The sequence below is a fragment of the Eptatretus burgeri genome, chromosome 18, assembly GCF_056783735.1.
Source record: "Eptatretus burgeri isolate ZD-2024b chromosome 18, Ebu_testis_v1, whole genome shotgun sequence".
NCBI lineage: Eukaryota > Metazoa > Chordata > Myxini > Myxiniformes > Myxinidae > Eptatretus > Eptatretus burgeri.
In genome coordinates this window covers 40,474,678-40,493,684 of record NC_140978.1, presented here as the reverse complement: position 1 = coordinate 40,493,684, position 19,007 = coordinate 40,474,678, and the positions used below count along the sequence as shown (strand labels likewise).

Here is a 19,007-nt window from a genome sequence, read left to right as displayed (position 1 = left end):
TCCACAACCTTCCATTCCGGAATCTTAACTGTTCTTTAAAAATACATCAAAAAAATAATAATCTTCCTTGTATCCTTTCCATCTCCACATCTCTCCCTGGTACTTTTCATCGACCCATCAGCTTCACACTGCGTTTACCGTCCAAATTCACCACACACTTCCACGATTTTACTTCAACCTTCCCTTTTCCAGATGTTACGCAATCCTTATTTAAAATAAACAATTTCACTTTTGATGGTACATCTCCCAGAGTCAAGTGCTTCTCCCATAACCATGTGATCCATTTACACCCCCTGCGTTTATCGATCCAATTTCACCATTCACCTCAATTTTTACTACAACACTTCCATGACCTCATCTGATGAAAACTCTCAAACAATAATGACAATGATGATAAATACGATCTCTTATAATGCTTCATCGTCCTTTTTCACACATGTGGTACTCTTTACTGAATCATAATGCACTACTCTTCTCCTATTGAAACAGACTGCTCTCAATTCGACCTCTCCTTCATACCTTGCCGAAAAAAAATCCAACTGTACAGCGTTTCTTCTCTCCATTCTCTGAATTCGCCTTTATTGCATCCATCAAGAAACACGTTTTAGTCGCATCTCTGACCTAAAACTTTAAAAAAACAGTTTGCTATGAATGTTCACTTTCCATCAACCATTCTTTTTTCCCCAATTTCAGTGCTAACTCAGCCCTCTCACCCTCAAAGCAACCATCACACCCCAACAGGCACACGACGTCAGTATGAAAGATCACGACAACCATATCACGACGCAGTGCAGCACGATTATCTAAAACTGCTTTTTCTGCCTCATGCGTTTTCGGGGTGAGCGCTTTTCCACCGAGTGGCGTGTGGTTGCCTTTCACTGGAGAAGAGATCTGATTGGCGAATTGCTATTTCTGCATCACGAGCCACCATTTCAAAGTTTGGTTAAACTTGTGAACTTTCAGCTGTTTCTGAATGTGGCAGACAATCCGCTTTAATCTGCAGAAGACTTTCGCTTTTTTAGTTCAAATTATCTTCCGCCATGATCATTTCTGGAAAGTGCAATATTATAAATCGATTTTATGAGTCTTCGCTTTTGTTTTTGGACGTTTTTAAGATCACAGAATCCATGATGTTACTGTTACTGGTGTGCTGGAATCTACATAGTTACATTCAATCGAAACTCCCGAGCCCTTCGGGGCACTCGAGTGGTTAGAGCGTTGGACTCGGGAACGTGCATCTGATGATCGAATCCTCCGGCACCCGATTTCATCATTCGTTTATCACGTTTAGCTGTCACTGATATGGCCCTGATAGTGTGTAGAAATGGACGGTAAATAATAAATTCATTTTTCCACGGGTCTGGTGAAAAAAAAAAAAAAAAAGGCTGGGGCAAAAAGGGACTGCAAAAATTACTTTGGACAAGTTTGGTTCAGAACCTTTTAAAAATATTTTACTGGTGTGGATAATGCTTCAGCCGTTCGGGTCCGACGAATTACCGCATTGTAACAAATTTAAAGTTCCACTGCCCTTAAAAAAAGCCTCAATTTTTTTATATATAATATTATTTTTTATGTCCTTTTTTAACGAGTTTGGCCTCACCAAAGGCAAAAGGAAAACAATTGTCAGTTGTTGTGCGCCAAAAAATGTGAAGTTTTGTCATAAAAAAAATATTAACCCTTTGGCCACCGACAAACTTCTGCTTGCAACAATGAAGCCTTCATTGCGGTCGGTTGTCACTTGGGGAATTGTTTCAGTTTTTCGGTGAACAATTGTTTTCTTTGGTAAAATGGTTATCAAAAGACATGAAAACAACTTTATGTTATAAAGAATAATATAAGTTGAGGCTTTTTAAGGGCAGTGGAACTTAAAATTTGTTACAAGCTGCTTCAAACACTGGTGGACTAAATTGTTTTTATTTTCTAAAATAAGGGTGATGTCCAATGCTGTGATGTGCATTTGTGTGGAAAGAATGGGAATAGACCTTTCCGGAACCTGAATTTTTATAAAGATGTCAGAGGTAATGACTTCTGCTAAATGACAGTTTATAATGTGCATGACTTGAGCGTAATTCACATTGCAAGTCTTGTTTGATGATCATAAAGTGGAAATTCTTCCTATTTTCCAGACGGTACCATGACCAGTCAGCCAACAGCAACAGAGGCGGCTGTGGACACTGCCATATCAAAACATTTGAAATATGTCCCTGATCGGCATGGAGGTGCGGGCAGGAACAAGCCCTCATGTAAAACGAGTAACAGCAACACGCTGTGCCAACCATCCACGTCCTTGATTATTAAGAATTTGCAGCATAGTGAATTGAATTGTTGTATGTTGGAAACCCAGCCTAAGTTTACACTGTGAAAATATTGTTACGTTTGAGGGAGGGGTATGCATTCAAAGGGTAATTAGGATGTTTAATTAGGTATGCCATGCTGTTCGAGTTTACCAGGATCTCGATGTAATAAGTAGCAATTCAGTGGTGATAAGTTGTCTAGTAAATGTTCATTTCTTCAAGGGGGGAAATGATAATTGTCACGTAATTAGATAGGGACAAGGGATAGGGTAAGTGTGTCTGCGTAAACCCCTTTTGGTATTTTCTGGAGACTGGCCGTGACGTCACAGGACAGTGCAGCGGATGGCTCCGCCCCGTGATCACGATTGGCAGAAGGCGACGGCGGTGGGCCAATAAACGGCTCGATTGGAAGTGACGAGGACAGGAGGATAAAAAGGTTCTGTTCGGGGTCGAAAAAGAAGAGGAAGATTACAACCAAAAGATCGTGTTTTTTTTTGGTGGGGAGGCTGTTGCGCGGGGAGCATCCTTGTTGTTGTGCTGATTCGATCGTGTTCTTGGAGCCTTGCTGAGCCTCGTGCCTCACCTTGGTTGGCTCTGGGGTTCTGCTGACTCTGAGTACGGGGTCGAACGGCGGGCGGACCTGCCTCCCTCTCCTGCTCGCAGCTTGGCGCCAGAACTGGTTCCCTGGCGGCTGTGAGCGGACTTGGGCCAAAACCAGGAGGTCGACAGCACCACGGTTTCTCCTGCCCCCCTGATGAGAGCAAGGCCAGCTCGTCCGACGCCGATCCAGGGACAGTTGCGTCCACACCACGGTCCAGCCTGACCACCAGAAATAGCTACGTTTTGTGTGTGTGTGTGTGTGTGTGTGTGTGTGTGTGTGTGTGTGTGTGTGTGTGTGTGTGTGTGTGTGTATGTATGTATGTATGTATGTATGTATGTGTGCGTGTGCGCGTGCGCGTGTGCGCGTGTGTGTTTGGCGCCTTAGAGGGATTTAGAACTGTATATTCATTGGAATTGTCTGTTTTTCCCCACGCCCGATCCCACACCATCCCGTCGAATCGCCCCGGATCCCTCTTCTTGCCGAGTCTTGTTATATCTGGGAATAATAAAAACGAATAAACATCATCAACTCAGTGAAAAGTGACTCGTGCCACCTTCCTCGTCCCGTTTGCGGTAGAGCGATTAGAACCGCCATGTTTGGGTTATAAATAAATAGACCGCCTCATCGTTTCGGCTCATTCTACGTTGGCGGGACTGTTCAAGTCCCGTGGACGTCACAATATTTACATGTACTTTTATGCAAAATGAAGTCATTTAATTTTCTTGTGAAATTAAGATTGAAAACACCCAACAAATTAATTTTTTTGTGCTTTGGAATAATTTATGTGAGATGCATTCAAAATTGTGTTCTCATACTTGATGTTGGATTTATATTTTTTTTCTTTGTATGAATACACACACATCGATATACAAGCCGGTAGGCGACATGGCTGCTCGCTCTCGATGGAAAGGTGGCTGACGCGACGAGCCGATATTCATGTTCATGCTATCAATCAATTTAGCACCGTTTTTACAGCCATTTTTTCCCTGCTGTGCAGGGGTTGGGCTTTTTCTTGAGGAAATGTTTTATGGCCGGATGCCCTTCCTGACGCCAACCCTGGTCGCCTCTTACGACACAGGTATATGGTACACCTATTCTAACCAGGGCATACACCGGGACCAGTACACTGGTACTCATTTCGCCGACCTCGGAAGGATGACAGGCTGAGTCAACCCCTGGTGTTAATTCAGCAGTCAACGGGGCTTGAACTCAGGACCCTGGGATCCCAAGCCGCCACCCTAACCACTAAGCCAACACCAGGCTTCATCAATCAATTTAGCACAATAAATATTATCACAGCCCACTCAGTTTGCGCCCAGAAACCAGCCTTGTGAAATTTCAGACACGTTTCCAAAGAGACGAACAAATGGCAGCCCTGGTAATTCCATTTATCTATTCGCTTAAGATTTTTTTTTTTTATATGATGCTGCAAGACATTCTCCTTGGGCACAAAAAAAACAGGTCCCTCGGAGGTATTGAATTTTTGTAGTCCACAATAAGTGTACGATAAAGTATTTTAGCTGTTGCAAAGCCATGGAGGTGTGCATAGCAACCATTCATTTTTGTGTACATGCTCACCACATTGTACACATTTCACCCAAGTTTAATCAAAATCAGACTTTCTCTTCAAGATATTCGCAATTAACCGTTTCTGAAATGTTCGACATGCACTCGCCCAAAACCTATCTCCTCCTCCAAATTGGCATGAAGGGAGCGAGATAGATTGCGCACAGAACTCCAAGCTTCGATTTTTTTTTTGACCACTTTAAAGGGCCATTGCTCGGGCCCGGGGTGCCATATTCGAAAGCACACGATTCCCAAAAATATTGGTCCTACCAAATTTCATTGGAATCGGTTGAGTGGTTTAGCCCCTCGGCTTGACCAAAGTTTCATGGACACAGATGGAAATGTCCAGAATAAGGGTGCTCTCAGAGCAGCCAATTTCTGTTAACATCTACGTGAAATTTGACATATCTCCTCCAAAACTGCCAGACGGATTGTCGCCATTTTCGGCATGCGGGTGCTCTGTGGTCCAATGAACAGCATAGGCAATGTGAGATCGTGCCAGACGGACAGGTTTGGAAATTTTGGGTGATTTTCTCATTTTTACGTTCGTTTGCATGGCGACGTGTAAAGGCACCACTGAGAGGCGTAATTCTGTCATGACATCGGTCATTCGCTGACGTCATTACGTCTGTCGCCGACAGACCGTCACCGAGAGGCGGAATGCCACTCCTAGAAAACAGCGTCTGCAATGTAAAACCCTCTTCTGCACATGCTGATCACCTCAGAAGGTGAATTTGACACGAAAAATGTAACAAGAAATTGTATTTAACGTAGATTTATTTTTTAAAATATATTATTTCTTTTAACGTCTGCACGTAATTTGACATTTCTCAACCAGCATCGTTACCAGTGTTGTGTCTTCCGTGTGTGATCTTCAAATTAAAGCGTCTAGCGGTGTTCGATCGTCGGATGTGTGCCAAAAAGTGCCGTTGATTGAAATTTGCATTCTGATTCTCGGTCACCCTCCACTGCTCCTGTTCAGTCTCGGCCTTGGCCCATTAGACACCAACCTTCCAGTCACACTGCAGAGGATGCAATTTCCAGTCAGACTCGCATACTCTATGACCATAAACAAATCCCAGGGCCAAACATTTGACAAACTTGGAATATACCTCCCACCCCCCCCCCCCCCCCGTGTTCTCCCATGGCCAACAATATGTTGCATTTTCACGTGCAAGAGGTTACTCCTATATATCTATCAAAGTGGACAATAATTCCTCACAAGGACTATTCAGCAACAAGACACTCACCCAAAATGTCATAGACAGGGAGGTCCTTTAGAAAACCAAGGACAGGTAACCATAGTGCATCACATCCCTAATGACACCCTCCCCAGCTTCCCATAACATCAACTATTATGCCTCATCCACCTTTTGCCAACTATTCAACTCCGTGCGGAGCACGGGTAAATGCTAGTTGATATACATTTGGTCTCATTGATTTGCCTGATTGTAATTCAGTTTTATATAATTTTATGCACAGTTTATATCATGTCAAGTATCATTTGTTTGTCTTGTTCCACCTCATTCCATTGATGCCCACTGTGGGACATAAGTTTAAAAAATATATATATATATATATATATATATATATATATATATATATATATATATATATATATATATATATATATATATATATATATCATGGAGAAATTCTATCAGAAAGGTGTTTGACTTCCCAAGTAGGACCCATATTGTTCTCTTTTACAAGTCATTGCTAAATTTCTACCTATTATGTCGTATAGCAAAATTGATGTGGTTCTTCGTCTTCTCAAATTCTTACCTGAGGTTGCTTAATTATGAATCTTGCAACAATTGGTAGTAGGTCATCAGAAGCTAAAACTTTTAATTACATTTTATATAAATGCAAGTTATCGGTCAATACCTTTTTTGCTCCAAATGCCCATAATGTATGCAAGCAGAGAATTAGCAGTTTTACGAACACTGCATGATGATGATGATGTTGTACTTGAAGGTGCCTTTAACATTTACTTGTTTGAAACATTTACTAAACCTTAAAAAAATAAAAAATGAAAGTTGTTCCAATTTACTGGTCACGTTTTGTTCAAAAGTCACACCATAAGCAATTTGCGTGAAACTACCTTGAATAAACCCAACTTGCTGAAAAAAGTATTGTCAGGTCAGGTTAGATCTGTGACCTGCAACAGGTACCATGTAAACCTGTTCCATGGTCGGGTTGTCGGCGACGAAACAGTCTCCCCCACCAGGTTTTCGGATATGGACACCGAGCAGGATTAAAAACAAAAATGTCAAAGGGCGGAGGAGCTCCTTGTGAGCCAACGGCCATACATATCTAGTGCCCAACTGTGTCTGCGGACGTCCTCCTGCAGTTGGGTTAATTTTTATTAGGTTGGTGGCAGGATTTGCACTCCGGCCACCGTAAAACCCTTCATTCCGCAAAAAAAGGAAAAAATCTGAAAAACCATTGCGTGGGAGTACCTCCTGTGCAGCTTCCCTTCGCAGGGCAGCTCACCGGATGACGGGATTGGGGCAAAGCCTTCGGGACCCCCAATCTGTGATGAAAGGAGGGAAACCACGGGGTAACATCCCTGGGTCAGATTGCGGGAGAATGTGTCGGAGTGGTGCTGACGTGTCGTCCACCAGACGGCGGTCTCCTTGGGTTAACCTGAGGCGATCCCTTCGGGTGGGTGCCTGGAATGTCCTATCCTTAAAGTCAGGTCAGGTTCAATATGTGACCTGCTACAGGTACCATGTAAACCTGTACTAACCTGTTCCATGGTCGGGTTGTCGGCGACTAAACCGTCTCCCCCACCAGGTTTTCTGGTGAGGAGGGTGTTTGGATATGGACACCCAGCAGGATTAAAAACAAAATCTGTCAAAGGGCGGAGGAGCTCCTTGTGAGCCAACGGCCATCCATATCTAGTGCCCAACTGTGTCTGCGGACGTCCTGCAGTTGGGTTACTTCTTATTAGGAGGTTGGTGGCAGGATTTGCACTCCGGCCACCGTAAAATGCAAAAACGCAAAAAAAATCTGAAAACCCACTCCGTGGGAGTACCTCCTGTGCAGCTTCCCTTCGCAGGGCAGCTCACCGGATGACAGGATTGGGGCAAAGCCTTCGGGACCCCCAATCTTTGATAGGAGGGAAACCACGGGGTAACATCCCTGGGTCAGATTGCGGGAGAGTGTGTCGGAGTGGTGCTGAGGTGTCGTCCACCAGACGGCGGTCTCCTTGGGTTAACCTTAGGCGGTCCCTTCGGGTGGGTGCCTGGAATGTCCTATCCCTAAGAGAGGATGATCACCTGTCTCTGTTATCATCTGAGCTCAAGCGTTTGGACATCGGGATTGCAGCTCTCTCTGAGGTTCGGAGACCGGATTGCGGTGAGATAATGGTGGGTGGTTACACCTTCTATTGGTCTGGTCGCTCTGATGGTTACCATACCCAAGGAGTTGCTGTAGCTGTGTCCAATAAGCTGACCCCAATGATAATTGAGGTAACACCGGTCAACGAGCGTATTATGAGATTAAGGATTCGCCACTCCTTCGGTGTCATTTCCCTGGTCTCTATTTATGCTCCGACTGAGGCGAGTGATCTCACCGTGAAGGACAAATTGTACGCCACACTCGAGTCTGTGGTTGATCAGTGCCCCAGACGAGATACACTTCTAGTATTGGGGGATTTCAATGCATCGACTGGAACTGATAGGGATGGTTATGAGGTGTGTGTTGGTCCCCATGGGTCAGGAACTATGAACCAGAATAGCACTAAGTTCCTTGACTTTGCAAGAAGTCATGGACTTCGGGTGGCAGGTTCATGGTTTCAGCGCCCACAAGCTGATCGCTGGACTTGGTATTCCAACGCTGGCGGTGTGGCAAAGGAGATTGACCATGTCCTCATTGACGGTCGTTGGAGGATGATCCAGAACTGCAGGGTCTACCGGAGTGCTCAGTTCCTCAATACTGACCACAGGCTTGTTGTAGCAACTCTAAAGCTGCACCTTAAATCCTGGAGAATGGTACCATCCCAGCCTAGGCTGGATGTTGCCAAGCTCAGGGATGAGAGAGTAGCTGAGGAGTTTGCGAGCAGGCTGAGTGGACACTTGGGGGGTCCTGAAGAGTTGTGGAGCACCTTCAAGACCACCGTCCTTGATGTTGCCGGTGGATGCCTTGGAGTTCACCGTAGGGCAAAGAAGAATTTTGTTTCTCAAGGGACACTGGATACCATTGACCAGAGTTGCAGGGCCAGGCTGAATGGCAGAGCTGAGCTGTTCAGGGAGTTGAGGCGTAAAACTGTACGTGCACTGAGGGTGGACAAGGAGGCCTATGTGCGAGGAATCTGTGAGGGGGTAGAGAATCACCTGTGGACAGGTGATTCTCGTCCCACTTACAGGGGAATTCGCGCATTACGTTCATCCAAGCCCATCCCTCGGAGCACTGCAGTTCGAGCAGAGAGTGGTAGGCTCTTGACAGAGGAGTCTGAAGTGAAGGCCCGCTGGGCCGGTTACTTTGAGCAGTTGTACCAGGCTGATCCCCCAGCTGTCGAGTTGGACGTCAAGGGTGTTTCAATCCCTGTTGCTGACCCTCGAATTAACTGTGGTCCACGATCGGTTGTGGAAACACGGGCTGCGGTGATCCAGTTGAAACGGGGCAAAGCTCCAGGGATCTGTGGCATCCATGCCGAACTTCTCAAGGCTGGTGGAAATGCTGCACTCGTGTCGTTGCATGCAGTTTTGTGCTCTGCCTGGAACACAGGCATCATCCCAACTGACTGGAAGAGGGGCCTTGTTGTCCTTCTCTGGAAAGGGAATGGTGATCGCCAAGACTGCAACAACTACCGAGGGGTGACGCTGCTCTCAGTGCCGGGCAAGGTCTTTGCTCGGATAATTCTTGATAGGGTTCGCCACTATCTGCTTGAGCACCAGCGTCCAGAGCAGTCAGGCTTTACACCAAAGAGGTCAACGATTGACCGTATCCTTGCACTTCGTGTCCTCACCGAACGCAGACGAGAGTTTCGGCAGGGGCTGCTTGCAGCCTATGTTGATCTCTGTAAAGCGTTCGAATCAGTGAATCGGGATGTCCTCTGGAGGATTCTTGGTCTTCGTGGGGTGCCACCGAAACTGATCGATCTGATGTCTGAACTCTACTCTGGTACTGAGAGTGCTGTGAAGTGTGGTGGTACCATCTCAGACTTATTTCCAGTTGTTACTGGAGTTCGTCAGGGATGTGTACTTGCCCCCACACTTTTCAGCACTTGTATGGACTGGATTTTTGGGAGGATGTCGGAGAGATCAAGTTGCGGTGCATCGTTTGGCAATGTCAAGATCTCGGACCTTGATTTTGCAGATGATGCAGTCATCTTTGCGGAGACTTTAGACATCCTCTTGGGGGCCCTCGAGGTGCTGAATGAGGAGTCTGAGCCGTTGGGATTACGGATTTCTTGGGTCAAAACTAAGATCCAGGCTTTCGGTGACATCTTGGATGCTGCTGTCCTGTCTGTGTCTGTTTGTGGTGAGTATGTTGAGGTCGTGGATAGATTCACTTACGTTGGAAGTGATATTCATGTCTCCGCAGGTTGTGAGCCGGAGGTCAATAGACGTCTGGGTCGGGCCTGGGGAGTCATGGATTCACTGGATCATGGGGTGTGGCGCTGCCGGTACCTGTGCGGGAGGACGAAAGTCCGAGTCTTCAGGTCCTTGGTACTTCCAGTCTTGCTCTATGGGTGCGAGACTTGGACTTTGACCAAAGATCTGAGACGGAGACTTAATTCCTTTGGTACCAGGTCTCTTCGGAGAATCCTTGGCTATCGCTTCTCGGATTTTGTGTCCAACGAGCGGTTGCTGAGAGAGACTCGGATGAGATTTGTTACCTGCATAGTCCGTGACATTCAGCTGCGGCTGTATGGACATGTGGCTCGTTTTCCTGACGCTGATCCTGCTCACCAGATTCTCAGCGAGGGAGTCTCATGAGTGGAGGAGGCCAGTGGGCCGACCACGTGCCTCATGGTTGCAGCAGGTTGACCATCATCTCAAGGAGATGGGGATGGGCCTGGCATCTGCCTGGGGGATGGCCAGACGGAGGCCCCTGGAGTACCGGCGGAAAGTGGACGCAGCGACGCGCTGTTCTGGCACATGCTCCCATACCTGACCTGACCAGGTGACATTTGGGGTGTCTGGGTGCTTTGGGAGGTCCTGAAGAGTTGTGGAGTGCCCTCAAGACGACCGTCCTTGATGTTGCCGGTGGATGTCTTTAACTCACCGCAGGGCAAATAATTTTGTCTCTCAAGGGACACTGGATACCATTAACCAGAGTCACAGGGCCAGGCTGAATGGCAGAGCTGAGCTGAGGCATAAAACTGTACGTGCACCAAGGGTAGACAAGGAGGCCTGTGTGCGAGGAATCTGTGAGGGGGTAGAGCATCACCTGTGGACAGGTGATTCTAGTCCCGCTTCCAGGGGAATTCGCGCATTGCGTTCATCTAAGCCCATCCCTCGGAGCACTGCAGTTAGAGCATAGAGTGATAGGCTCTTGACAGAGGAGTCTGAAGTGAAGGCCCGCTGGGCCGGTTACTTTGAGCAGTTGTACCAGGCCGATCCCCGAGCTGTCGAGTTGGACGTCAAGGGTGTAACAATCCCTGTTGCTGACCCTCCAATCAACTGTGGTCCACCTTCGCTTGTGGAAACACGGGCTGCGGTGAACCGGTTGAAACGGGGTAAAGCTCCATGGATCTGTGGCATCCATGCTGAACTTCAACGCTGGTGGAAATGCTGCAGTCGTGTCGTTGCATGCAGTTTTGTGCTCTGCCTGGAACACAGGCATCATCCCAACTGATTGGAAGAGGGGCCTTGTTGTCCCTCTCTGGAAAGGGAAGGGTGATCGCCAAGACTGCAACAACTACCGAGGGGTGACGCTGCTCTCCTTGCTTGGATAATTCTTGATAGGGTTCGCCACCAGCTGCTTGAGCACCAGCGTCCAGAACAGTCAGGCTTTACACCAAAGAGGTCAACGATTGACCGTATCCTCACCGAACGCAGACGAGGGTTTCGGCAGGGGCTGCTTGCAGCCTATGTTGATCTCTGTAAGGCGTTCGATTCAGTGAATCGGGATGTCCTCTGTAGGATTCTTGGTCTTCGTGGAGTGCCACCAAAACTGATCAATCTGATGTCTGAGCTCGACTCTGGTACTGAGTGCTGTAAAGTGTGGTGGTACCATCTCTGACTTAATTCCAGTTGTTACTGAAGTTCGTCAGGGGTGTGTACTGGCCCCCACACTTTTCAGCACTTGTATGGAGTGGATTTTAGGGAGAATGTCGGAAAGATCAAGCTGTGGTGCATCGTTTGGGAATGTCAAGATTTCAGACCTTGATTTCGCAGATGATGCAGTCATCTTTGCGGAGACTTTAGATATCCTTTTGGGGGCCCTCGAGGTGCTGAATGAGGAGTCAGAGCCACTGGGATTACGGGTTTCCTGGGTCAAAACTAAGATTCAGGCTTTCAATGACAGCTTGGATGCTGCTGTCCTGTCTGTGTCTGTTTGTGGCGAGGATGTTGAGGTCGTGGAGAGATTCACTTACCTTGGCAGTGATATTCATGTCTCTGCTGGCTGTGAGTCAGAGGTCAATTGATGCCTGGGTCGGGCCTGGGGAGTCATGGATTCACTCGACCAAGGGGTGTGATGCTGCCGGTACCCGTGCGGGAGGACGAAAGTCCGAGTCTTCAGGTCCTTGATGCTTCCAGTCTTGATCTATGAATGTGAGAATTGGTCTCTGACCAAGGATCTGAGGGAGACTTCATTCCTTTGGCACCAGGTCAGTTCGGAGAATCCTTGGCTATCGCTGGTCAGATTTTGTGTCCAACGAGTGGTTGCTGAGAGAGACTGATGAGATTTGTTACCTGCATGGTCCATGAGCGTCAGTTGCAGCTGTATGGACATGTGGCTCGTTTTCCTGACGCCGATTCTGCTCACCAGATTCTCTCAGCGAGTGTCTCGTGAGTGGAGAAGACCAATGGGCCGACCACGTGCCTCGTGATTGCAGCAGGTTGATCGGCATCTCAAGGAGATGGGGATGGGCCTGGCATAAGGCCAGACGGAGGCCCCTGGAGTACCGGCGGAAAGTGGACGCAGCGACCCGCTGTTCTGGCACATGCTCCCATACCTGACCTGACCTTGTGCAGTCAATTATATTTGAGAGAGAAGCTCCACAGTTCCTCTCTGGAGCAGAACTTTCTGAATTTGAATTGTTAACTGTGCTTTGCACAAAGTGAATTTGTCAAAAAGGTATTTACGACTTTCACCCATGTGGTATTTCTTTCTATTCCCCATTTTTAGTCTACGTTTCTCAATTGCAATGGTATCTACTTTTATTTATTGGACGTTTGTATTTGAGTGTGCTTTTTTTGGTACGAATAAAGATATTATTATTGTTAATACTGCTTGTATATTTTTGCCGTAACCTTTGCATTATACGTGATAATAAATGATTATGAATTGCAGTTTTCATGTTGTAGTTATTATGTGTTAGTGTGTAACGTAATGTTGCAATACAACTTGAATGCTTTGATCATGGTACCGGTGGAACAGCGGTGCTCGTCTGGCCCCAGACCTCTGGGTCGAGGGGTCCATCAAGCTGGAAGCTGAAGGGCGTCATGTGCACACTGCAATGTTCGTTTCTTTGGCGTGGAAAGAAAAGGGTAAAAACTCCATTTTATGAACGTTGTGATAAAGTTGAAAAACGTCATGCTTCAATGTTGTCACAATGTTGAAATCTGACAGCAGAGGTGTTGCAAATACAACTTCCCACTGACTCAATTCTGACGTCAGGATACAACCAGAAAACGACGCTGCAACGTTGTGTGCTTGCTGGGACTCTTCTCCCTCCAAGCCTCCCTCTCAAAAACCCCCCCTCACCAAGCTGCCTCCTTCCACTGCCCTCTCACCTCCATCTCTTCACTCCACCTCAAATCCTCAACTGCCTTCTTCCCCCTCCCCAAGCTATTCTGCAATCCCCTACACTTTCAACAACCCTCCTTACCTACCCCCCCCTCATCCCTTGTCCTCCCACCCCCTGCATCAAAAGCCTCCTCCCCTCCCTCTTCATAAACAGCGTGGACCTCAAATATCCAGGGCCTTCACTCAAACCCTTTCAGATCTTTTCATACAGGTTGCCACTGACAAAACAGACAATCTACCGAAGAGAAACTTTCCTCCCTCAAGACGTGTCTGATTCCCAAGTATCTCTCCCTGGGTACTCGCTCCTCCTGGTGGAGGAGTTGCTCTCTTCATCAAAGACTATTCCTCACTCTCCAAGCACTGCCCTCACACCCCCACACCCCCAGTAATACCTCTGGCTACGGCTTCCCCTCCACTCCCACCTCATGTTGAAATGTGTACTGTACCGTCCAAACAGTGATGACGATCTACACCTCACTATCCGAAAACATGGACCAACTACTATCTTCTCATGCAAACACTCTCACCTCATATGTGGCGACCTCAATTGTCATCATGCCAGTTGGCGAGGTGTGGGTACCTCTCTGAGCTGTCATGGCACTTCAGCAAAAGCTTTCTGGGAATCAATCGGTCAACTTCCCAACCCGGATCTCAAACAATGGTACTCCATCTCTTCTGGATCTGATTGACAAATTTCCCTGACAATATCTGCTGCACTTCCTCCGCTACAATCGGTTCTTCTGACCACGCCCTTGTCAAAGTAGACATCTCTCTGGCCGTTATCAAAGAACCACCTCACCACCGTCGAGTCTGGCATTTCACTCAAGTCGACTGGCAGGGTCTCCAAGCAGCCATCAAACTTATAGACTGGTCTCGTATCGCGACTTTCTCCAACATCAACTCATCCTGGGAATTCTTTCAAAGAAACTTGCTCTACCTCAAGCACAGATTTATCCCCTCTTGTCCACATGTGTCCAACACTTCCTCCCACCCTTGGTTCACTGAAGCTTGTGGTGAGGCAGTTGTCCTGAAACAACTTGCCTTTGCCTCATGGAAAGCAAACCCAACTGAGGTAATCTTAGTTCCTTCCATAAAGCACGGAACAAGTGTGTATCTACCCTCAGGAGAGCCATAAAACATCTTTCTAAGCTCAAGTCTGAACTTTCAAACCTCTCCCTCCTCAAAATCCTGGTGGCATCTATTCAAATCTGTTTCTGATGTATGTTCCCGCTCCATCTCCTCCCTCATCTCAAATGGCCGCACTGCTGATGCCACACGTGAAAAGGCTGAATGCCGAAACTCGGTGTTTGCAGCTAAATCTTGTGTCCAAAACCCATCACTTTCTCTTCCCACCTTACCCAGTCGCACCCAACTGTCCCTGGACTCTGTGTCCTTTTCTCCTGACAAGGTGGAGAGCTTGCTGTCAAACCTCGACTCAGATTCTGCAACCGGTCCAGACGGCATCAGCCCAAGTGTCTGAAAAATCTGCTCTTCTCATCTTGCTCACCCTCTCCTGCTTGGAAATCAGCAAACATTCCTGCCCTGCATTAAAAAGGTACAAAAAAGATCCCTGCAACTAAAGACCAATCAGCCTTCGCCCAATAATCAGCAAGGTTATGGAATCCATCATCGCTTCAGACATGAAATCCTTCCTCTTCTCCAATGGCTTGATTTCCGATCATTAATTTGGTTTCAGACCAGGTCACTCTACCCTGGATACGCTGCTTCTGCCCTCCCAGCAATGGATGGAGGTCCTCAATGCCAGACAGAAATCACAGCCGTATCCCTGGACACATCACATGCTTTTGACATGGTCTGACACCCTGCCCACCAAACTCTTCCAATGGTATCTAAGGCCATTTCCACCTATGGCTCGCAGACTTCCTCTCCTGTCGCAGTCAGCGTGTAGCCCTAAATTGAGCTTTCATCCCATCTTCCTGTCCAGGCTTGAGTTCCTCAAGAAAGCATTCTGGGCCCTGTTCTTTTTCTGGTTTTCATCAATGATCTCTCAGACTCTCTGAAAAATCCTCTATACCTCTTTGCTGATGACCACCCTCTGCCGTACCATCGGTCATCCCTCAGACCGGCAAGCAGCAGCTTCTTCGCTCACTGCAGATCTGGATAAAATCACAAACTGGTTCAACACGTGGAACATGTCTTTCAATCTGGACAAATCTCTCACTATGTCTCTCCGAAAGGACCGTTTGGACCCCCCCCCCCGCCCATCAACTTTGTCAACAATCCTCTGGAAGAAGTCCTTTCTTTCAAGCTTCTGAGTCTCACTATCTGCCATAACTTTTCATGGGAAAGCCACGTTTCAAACCTCACCTCCAAAACCAGTCACCAACTGGGAATCTTCCGTCATGGAAAGTCTTTCCTTGGCCCACCTGAGCTCCTGACCACTTACAAAGCTTTCGTCCGCAACCTGATGGAGCACTGCTCTCGCCTCGCGCTGGTACCCCTGCCTCCCACCTTTCTCAGCTTCAAGCTGTGGAAACCAAGGCATTTCGGATCATTGGCATCTCCCACAATGAGGCCGAGTCTTTGGGCCTCTCACTCACCGCAGGCTGGTCTGTGGTCTTTGTCTTCTCGTCTCCTCTCCAGCCCCAACACGCACCCCCTGCTCTCTGCAACTTGTCCCCACCACATTTCCACAGAATGCTCAAGGTCCGCCAACAACCCCCTTCTGGTAAAACTACCAAAATCATGAATCACTGCTCACCTTCACTCGTTCATTCCTCTTTTCCCCCCACCTTTGGAATGGGAAATTGTGAGAAACTCCCTCACTATTCAATCTCATTCTTCCCTCCATGCCTTCAAAACAGCTTTTCACCACCACCTCCTATCATCCCCCCATCCAAATCCTTGATCTTTTCTTCCCCCCAATAATCCACCCAAGCCCACCTCCTTCAAATTCCCTGCTTTCCTTCCTGAAAGTCCCTGTAATGTCCATCTTGTATTCCCCATCTTCTACTATACTAAAAAAAAAAAAAATAGAATACGTTTGTATGTATGCGTGTTTGTTACATACAAAATCTAAAGATTTCGCAAGTATATTGATGACTTCCGTTTGTTTGTTTGTAGGCACGATAACTCGAGAACGGTCGGAGCTACCAATGTCAAATTACACCAGGTGATTCAGGAGGGTGATGGCTTGCGATGATTAGATTTTGGTCAAAATCGGTCAAAGGTCAAGGTCGCAGTGAGGTCAAACATCCAAAACATTTGATTTTTGATGGTTTGGGACAGAATGATCGTAGAAATTTCTGGTTTGTGTCGCAACCTTCGAGAGACAGCTTTTCTTAGAAAAGGTCAGAGGTCAAGTTGACGATTTCGTAAGTACCAGTCTATGACTGCTTGTTTGTTTGTCCTTTATAGGCGGCCGAACCGTTGGATGGAATGAGATGAAACTTGGCATGAGTGATTCTTGGGACATGAGAACTGACATGGGGGGGGGGGGGTCAAGGTCAAGGTCACCAGGTAACTTCAATTTCATCCGATAGAGACGGAACCAACGCCATTCGACAGATAACTGTACCCGTCCATGGGCGGGTACTTTGCTCGTATATCCTAATGTCTGTTCCCCACAGTTTTGTCCTTCCCACTCCCGCCCCTCATCTCATGCCCCCCTTGCTGTGCATTGTGTTAGCTCTCATATACAAAAAAATAAAAAGTTGGTAACCATAATGAGGACAGCAAAAGACAATAAACCATATGAAATGATGTCAGATCCCTTTTGTTCGACAAAAATTAAATAAATGAATAAAAAAATGCACGGCAAACGTAAGTTGTTCCGTCCGTAACTTTTTAGTATCAAAAGTTTAAATCATTTTTTCCATTGGAATGCAAAATGACCATTTTCTTCCTCTGACCCAGGACCTTCAAAACTACCCGATTTGAAAAAAAAATAAAAATAAAAAGTGTGACACATAAACAATGGTGTTGATTTGCGTTACGAATGGGACAAAAACGTGAGGGTCAGACACGTGCACTGTGTGTAATTGAGCATGTATTGCATCAGGGTGTTTGCATCATGTGATGGCAATCAGAACAGAGGGAGAATAACAAATATATGGTTGGTTTTTATTTTCGTAAACATTAATTACTTTGTCAAGTGAATATGCAACATTAGACTTCCAGATAGCCTCGAGAGTCAGTAATGGCTGGACCAACTGTGCGGCACCAATTAGTTTGACGAACCAGAGAACTTAGTCATCCAAGTAATTAAAGCTGATAATCGGTGTTAAATCGGCAAATAACTATGAGGTAGACGTCACTCAACTGACGCTCGGACTCAGGGGTGTGCATAAAACGAGCCATTTTGGGTCAACAGGAATCATTCACTGTACTCTACGCCATCATGCCACCCAAAACATCTTCCGAGCGAGTCAAAGCATTCAGGAAACGTCTGAAAAGACAGTGGCCTCCGATGCAGGAAAGAAACACGATGGAGAACATAAGAAGGCAGCAAGACTGAGGCAGAAGGGAACCATAACAGAAGAGAAAGAAGCCATTCGCAAGAAAGAATGTGAGTGGAAGAGACTCCAACGCAATAAGGCCATTCTCGCTGAAAAAAAGGGGAGGACCTCGCCCCGATTCCAATACCAAGACGCTCGGCAAGGCCATCTCACGTGCGAAGCGCGCCCTACCGTTGACGCCCAGACGGCAGACTCACGTCATTGGATCCATCATAGCTTTGTTGCCAAAAGACAATCAAAGTATATTGCAAGATGGAGTTAGGAAGTGTTCAACGGAGCATCATCCACAGCGACAGAAAATCTCGCAGTGACACTATTCCCAATCATGCCACTGAAAACGTGATGGCGTTTCTTCAACGCGATAACGTCAGTCGTATGTGTCCCGGAAAGAAGGACCGTTTCCATCAAGGACCCGGACGGCAAACGCAGGCACCAGCAGAAGCGGTATTTACTGATGACCGTCAGAGGCTCACCAGCTTTTCTGCGGTGAGTACGGTAACGTCATCTGCTTCACTAAATTCTCACTTATCCGTCTCACGCACATCAGACTAGTGAACGACCAAGACCACGAAGTATGTATGTGGATATACCACGAAAATGTTGGACTTTCGACGGCTAGGTTATGTGAAGTGACTCCTCGTATACCCAGCGATCCTGTCCAAGTGGTTCAACTGACCATCTGACTGAGCCAGTGAGTCCTACGCAGATCGCTGCTGTGACATTGATGATATTGAAGGTTACCTCGATGGTATCAACGAGTCAACCACGATCGAATAATACCAGTGGACGAAGGATGGGAAGATTGTCAAAAGGATGATGAAAAGCAATCTTCGGTGTGCGGTCGATGATCTGCGTGAACAATTGGTCAAATTCAGTTGACACGTTTATGACGTACGAAACCAACACGCTGAACTGCGTCATCTGAAACCAGGTGTCATCATGCAGGAAGACTTTGCTGAGAATTACAGCAAAAATCAGAAGGAAATAATGTTGGCCCACTGGTCAGCTGAAGGGGTGACCATTTTCACGATTGTGGTGTTCTTCCAAGAGACTGGATCGGAAGAGCTGAAACACCTCTCAGTTACGATTGTGTCGGACGAGATGGTCTCCGGAAAGAAGTCAGTTTATGCCTTCCATTCC

The 19,007-nt window shown here is 46.9% G+C and overlaps 1 long non-coding RNA gene across 1 annotated transcript in view; it reads left to right on the top strand.

Moving 5' to 3' along the window:
* Positions 1-19,007, top strand: part of LOC147008961 (uncharacterized) — a 74,927-nt gene that overhangs the window by 39,669 nt on the left and 16,251 nt on the right. The gene's annotated exons all lie outside the window — the stretch shown is intronic.